Source organism: Chrysemys picta, chromosome 6 (genome assembly GCF_011386835.1).
Source record: "Chrysemys picta bellii isolate R12L10 chromosome 6, ASM1138683v2, whole genome shotgun sequence".
Lineage (NCBI taxonomy): Eukaryota > Metazoa > Chordata > Testudines > Emydidae > Chrysemys > Chrysemys picta.
The window spans coordinates 115,623,083-115,629,322 of NC_088796.1; the positions used below are offsets into that span (position 1 = coordinate 115,623,083).

General features: G+C 48.5%; 1 long non-coding RNA gene across 1 annotated transcript in view; it reads right to left on the reverse strand.

Moving 5' to 3' along the window:
• The window catches only part of LOC135972274 (uncharacterized), a 213,159-nt gene extending 208,786 nt beyond the window's left edge, over window positions 1-4,373 (reverse strand). The window contains exon 1 of the long non-coding RNA XR_010588700.1: window positions 4,178-4,373. This is a non-coding gene — a long non-coding RNA (uncharacterized LOC135972274). The remainder of the gene's footprint in view (window positions 1-4,177) is intronic.
• Window positions 4,374-6,240: the final 1,867 nt, after the last annotated feature.

Genomic DNA, 6,240 nt, shown 5'->3' on the forward strand with positions numbered 1-6,240 from the left:
TGCCTAGGTTGCTCTTAACCTGATGCAGGCAGGTTTGGGCACTATGGCTCTAAAAAGGAAGCAGCTGTGGCTGGAGCAAGGAGCATGTGGGAGAAGGTGCTAGGTGGGCTTTGTCGAAAGGGTGTGAGGAAAGAGGGATGGGGAAGACAAGGGAAGGGAGAGCAAGCAGACACCTGGAGCGTAGTTACCAGTGAACAGACACGTTGGCTCTGAGGAGAGGCAACAAAAGTGGGAGGACCGACCTTTGAGACACTACTAGAGTTAGCCAGGCAGCTACATCCACGTAGCTTTTGCCAGGTATATTTCATAATAAGCAGGGTTGAACTCATAAAAGCAATTAGCATATATTAATGCATATTAGCATAAGTTAAATTGTGTGCTGCTTGGGGCCACAACACAGGAGAATCAGATGGCGGAGCAAACAGGTGCACCTCCAGAAGTTTTTCCATAGTACACACCATCTATCCCTGTGGAGCCATCCCCACTGCAGCTGCTGGCTCCAGCATTTCTCTTGCCGAGTCCCTGCTAGGCTCAGCCTATGCCTTCCAATCCAGCCTACGTAGGACCAGCATCACTCCCCAGCCGTGAGAGGGGACATGGGCTTCTGAAGAGGCGCTAGGCTGGGCAGGTCCCCAGGTGAGCCCTGGTGCAGGAGCCAACCCCCAGCGGTGGTGAGAAGCAGCACTAACATGATGGGGGATGGCAAGGCCAAAAGTGAGTGAGTGGCATTGCAACCTGGCACATGTGGGTCACAGTGCCACTCTAGTTGGGCCCTGTGGCCCCTCTGTCATGATGCCAAAGCAACCCTGTGCAGCGTTGTGACCCCTGTGCACTAGCTCACAATGCCACTCACTCAGCTTTGGACACACCCCCCATCACGATGGACAGCCGGCAGGGCCAAGCCTGAGTGGCCCTGTGACCCACATGCACCAGGTTGCAACACCAGACATTCAATTTTGGCCCTCATAACAGAGGGCAGTGGGACACCCAGTGCTGCTTCTCCTCACCGCTGCTATCAGGCTGGGTCCTTGCTGCTGCCAAGGTTACGCACCATGCTTAACAGGTGTATGGCTGCAGGCGCCACTGGTGCAGATGCTTTAATAGCTGCTAGAATCTTCTCAGCAGTGTCAGGACTGATAAGCGTTAAAGCTTGTAAGTGTAGCTACTTTGACCCTGATTTGGCAAAGCACTAAAGCACATGCTTAACTTTAAGCACAGGAGTATTCCCATTGCCTTTGAGGATAAATGTATCCCCATTAAAGTTAAGCATGGCCTGAAGTGCTTTGCTGAATTGGGGCCACTCCATGACTCAAAATAACCACCACCGCCCCCGTCTTCCTAATAGCAAGCATAGTACAGGATACCAAGTTTTTGAAATCTACAGCATCATAAAACTAGTTTAATTTATATATATATATTTTGTGGCAGAGCACCAGCTTTGCCTCTGCGTGGGGGATCCTGCACTTCTAGGCGGGTAGGGTTTGCCTCAGAGGTTTGCTGTGACCCTCAATTCAGCCTCCCCGCCCCCAGAAGCAAGGGTTACAGCTTACTGAGCCACCTTCATCATCCGCCAGTCAACAGGTTTGGTGTAAGAACCCTCTTTAGTCCCTGTCTTCCTTCTCAGGGAGTGTTTGTGTACAGGTGTGTGTGTGTGTGTGGGGGGGGGGTTGGGGGGAACCCTGGCCCATCCTCTCCCAGGGACCCTAATTGGCAGCGGCAACAGTTACTTTTCCTATACTACCAGAGCTATAGCCCTTCGTGGGCTACTTCCCCAAACGGCCCCTCCTAGCACCCTCCTTGGTACTTGACCACGCTTGCTCTCCTGGCTCTTTTACGGCACACCTCCTTATTCCCAGCTCCTACCAGCCGGCCTCTCTGAAGGGGCTTCCTTTTAAACTAGTTCTAGATGGGCTTCAGGTGATCTGATTAGCCTGTTCCCCTTGATTGCTTCTAATCCATTCTTAATTGGTTCCAGGTGTCTTATGGAGTCTGCCTGACTTAATTGCTTCTAGCACCTTCCTGACTGCTCTGGGGTAGCCCCTGCCCTGGTCACCCAGGAAACTATTCATCCAGTGTGTTTTCCTTCCACCAGCCTCCTGCACCCAACCGATCTGGGTCTGTCAATATATCTACACAAACACACACTAGAGAGAAAGTTATCAGCACAAATGTACAAGTAACAGTTAAATATTGCAGGAATTGTATAATTGAGTTAATATTAATAGTTTAATGTCAATTTGATAATTAGTAATTTAAGATTTAATACAACCATCTTTTATTGCCACATGTGCATTGATACTTGCAATATTTTATCCCTGTTAATATAGCTTATCTAGTACTTAAATCTCATATTGAAGGTAGGGGGTGCTCTTTTACATAAAAGTAAATTAAAAAGCTAAAGCTACATTGTGCTCTGGCTATACCGTGAAAGTCTGTTTACAACAGAGGGGTAATCTATATAGGTTTAGATGGTATAGGTTACCCAGTAAAAGAATGAGATTATTTTGACAGTGACATAACAATAAAATTTGGCACTTTTAGTTGCTTTCATCCAGGGACGTCAAAGTGTTTTGTAACAATGGCAAATATCATCCCCATTTGAGAGATGTGTACACCTGGCCCTGAGAAATTTAAGCATATGCTTAAGTGTTTTGATGAGACATTAGAATGAGTCACCCGAGGTCACACAGCAAATTTGTGGGACAGCCAGAACTAGAACCCAGGTCTGTGCTGTAACAGCCTAACAACTTGTATAGAGATTAGATTACAAATATAACTATTTTAGTAGCATAGTCATTGGACCTCATGATGCGTTTTCATGGCAAACACAATAAATGCTCATCTCCCAGTTATGAAATTAACCTTATACATATCATGCTTCTGCCATACCAGCGTATCCTTTTCTGTCATTAACGTTTTCTTTTCAAGTTTATGCTCAAGATCTAAGATGCAGATACCAGTGTTCAATAGGCTATCAAACTGGTCCTTGCATCTTAACAACGCTACAGATTGTGCATATACCACAGATGATACCAAGCAATAAGATTGTAAGTCACTCATAGATTTGTAGAGCTTTTGTGCAGAAGGAACTATTAGATCATCCAATTTGACCTCCTGTATGTCACAGAAAGTTAAGTTCTACCCAGTTACTCCTGGATTGAGCCCAATACTTTGTGTCTGGCTAAACCACATCTTTGAGAAAGACATCCAGTCTTGATTTGAAGACATCAAGGGATGGAGAATTCACCACTTCCCTGGGTGATCCATTTCACTAGTTAATCACCCTCACCATTAAAAAAATTGTGCCTGATTTGCAATTTGAATTTGTCTGGCTTGAGGTTCCAGCCATTGATTCTTGGTATGCCCTTTTTTGCTAGTTTAAAGAGTCCTTTAGCACCTGCTATTTTCTCCCTGTGAATGTACTTGGGCACAGTAATTAAGTTATATCTCAATCTTTTTGAGATGCTAACCAGATTGAGCTCTTTAGGTCTCTCACTATAATGCTTACTCCAGTCCTCTAATAATTTTTGGTCATTCTTTTCTGGACCTGTTCCATTTCCCTCCCCTCCTCCAACATCCTTCTTAAAACATGGACACCACAACTGGATGCAGTTCCAATAGCAGTCTCACCAATGCTATAAACAAAGGTAAAATCACTCCTTCACTCCCACCTATGGCTTATGGAAAACTGTATTAAAATGGTAGAGCTACAATTTTAAAGACTCATGGGTTTCCTGGGCTCTGTAGGGAAAGCACATGAGCAGCCAGCATAGACTAAGGTGGGGTCATTTGTCTCTCTCTAGTTTAGGAAGTAGCCTGCTTTGTGTTTCGCTGTTTGAGTTCTTGTGTAGTACTCTGAATTCTAAGAAATAAAGTAGTGTTACATTGCAACCTTCCAGCAACAGTATTTATGTTTTTGCCTATCCTTTCTGTATGCATGCCATGAACATAACACTAGCCACAAAGGGAGCACAGGGGAAGCCCAGCCAATTACACAAGGCAGGGTGCCGCACTGTAGATGAGCTTTGCTTTGCTTTCTCCCAATTGGGTTATCAAATTGTTCCCTGTAAAGGACCTGGGCCAGGAGAGGTCCAAACAAAGTCATCAAAATACGTATGTTTCCCTTAATAAAGTCTCATGAACAGAGGATTTATAAAAACAGTTCAAAGAACTTTACCTTAGGATCCTTGTTCAGGATGCCACAGCTCAAAGTCCTTAAACAAAGTTTCTGAGGTGAGTCTTCTGAAGCTTGAGAGAAAGAAACCACCACCACCCCTTGCAGTTCGGATAGCTTCTAGTCTTATCTCCCTTGCTCAGCTTCCAGTTCCTGTTCAAAGAGGTCAGCCCTAGGGTAGAGCAGGGAGCCTCCTTGATTATAGCCAGGCTGTTCTGCTGCGAGTTCCTGGCTGACCCTTAAAGGGGTAGTCCACTCCTTTTCTGTGGGCTTTGAGGTGTTCCCTCATAAATGCAGTAGCTTGCCAAGCACAGTGAGAAAAAAGAAAAATACTGCCAAACGTGCAGTCCTACAGATACATCAGCACAATGCTACTGGTCTTCACAGATAGGAACCACAGGTCTTTCCTCTGAGGGAGCTGGGACATAAAGAGACAACTTCTACTTCTTATTTCGACTTAATACGCTGAAAGAGTGGCTACATTTCATGCTGGCTGATACTACTGAAAATAGGGATTAAGTCTGAAGACAGTTTTCACTCCCATGTAAAACTAAAGTCATGTCCTGTAGTTCTGAAGCCTGCAATCCAATTGGTCATTTGGAACTCTGTGATTTGTACATAATAAGCAATTATTAGCACTGTTACAAACGCAATGCTTGGTAGGGTTGCCAACTTTCTATTTGCAGAAACCAAAGACCCTTGTCCTACTCCCTGTCCCACCCCTTTTCTGAGGCCATGACCCCACTCAGTCGCTCACTCTTGCCCACCCTCACTCACTCGTTCATTTTCACCGGGCTGGGGCAGGGGGTTGGGGGGCAGGTGGGGGGAGTGGCAGTGAGGGCTCCGGGTACAGGCTTGAAGTGGGGACAGAGAGAAGGTATTTGGGGTGCAGGAGGGGGCTCCAGGTTGAGGCAGGGGGTTGGGGTGTGGGAGGAGGTGCTGGGGGTGTGGGCTCCAGGGTGGGGACAGGTTTTGGGGTACAAGAGGGGCTCTGGGCTGGGGCAGGGTTTTGGAAATACAGGGGGGTGAGGGCTCTGGGCTAGGGATGAGGGATTCAGGGTACAGGAGAGGAATTGGTGCTGCAGCAGGGTGCTGGGGTGCAGGGGGAGGTGAGGACTCTGGGGTGGGGCCAGGGTTTGGGGTGCAAGAGGGGCTCTGGGCTGGGGCAGGGTTTTAGGGTACAAGGGGGTGAAGGCTCTGGGCTAGGGCAGGGATGAGGGGTTTAGGGTGCAGGAGGGGTGCAGGGTGAGGGTTCCAGCCAGCGCTTACCTCAGGCGGTTCCCAGAAAGCTGCTGGCATCTCCCTCCAGTTTTTACATGGGGCCACTAGCCCCATGCCCAGGCTTTCACTCCCCAGCCCAGGGCTTGGGTCCTGGCCATCGGCCCTGCTCCCTAGCCATGCACCCGGGGCCCCTTGCCTGGGACTCCACTCCCAGCCCTGCACCCAGGGCCCCATGCCTGGGGCTTCACTCCCTGGCCCTGCGCCCTGCTGGCCCCGCTCCATGGCCACTGGCCCCATGCCTGTGACTCCACACCTGGCCTCACCGCTCCTGGGGATCTGGTCCCAGGGTCCCGGCCACTGTCTCCATGGCTGGGACTCTGTTCATGGCCCCATATGTGGGGTCCTGGCTGCAGGCCCCATGTGTAGGGCTCCACTCCTGGTCCCGGGCCCACCCCTAGCCTGTTACATGAGCTTTTATTCATTTTTTGGCCAAGTATCCCCAAGCATGGAAGGGAGGCCTGAAATACAGTGGAACCAACGTGATTGCATGCAGGGGCCAGATAAGGAGATTGCGCACCCTCCCTGCAAGCTATGAACCTGAGTTGCTTGGTGGTCAATGCAGCAGGACTTCCTTATCGCTTATCTCATTTGGTGTCTCGCTTATCCCCTCTGCTCCACCAACGCCAGCTGTGCTTATCAAGTTGTCAATTTCTTGACTACTCATCTCAGCAATACTTGATGTAAGGGTGGCAGAACTGGGGCCCAAATAATTTCTGCTCCTATCTGTTCAGTTTACAAGTCAAAATGAGATCTTCCTACCTGACAGGACAGCAAACTCAACCCAA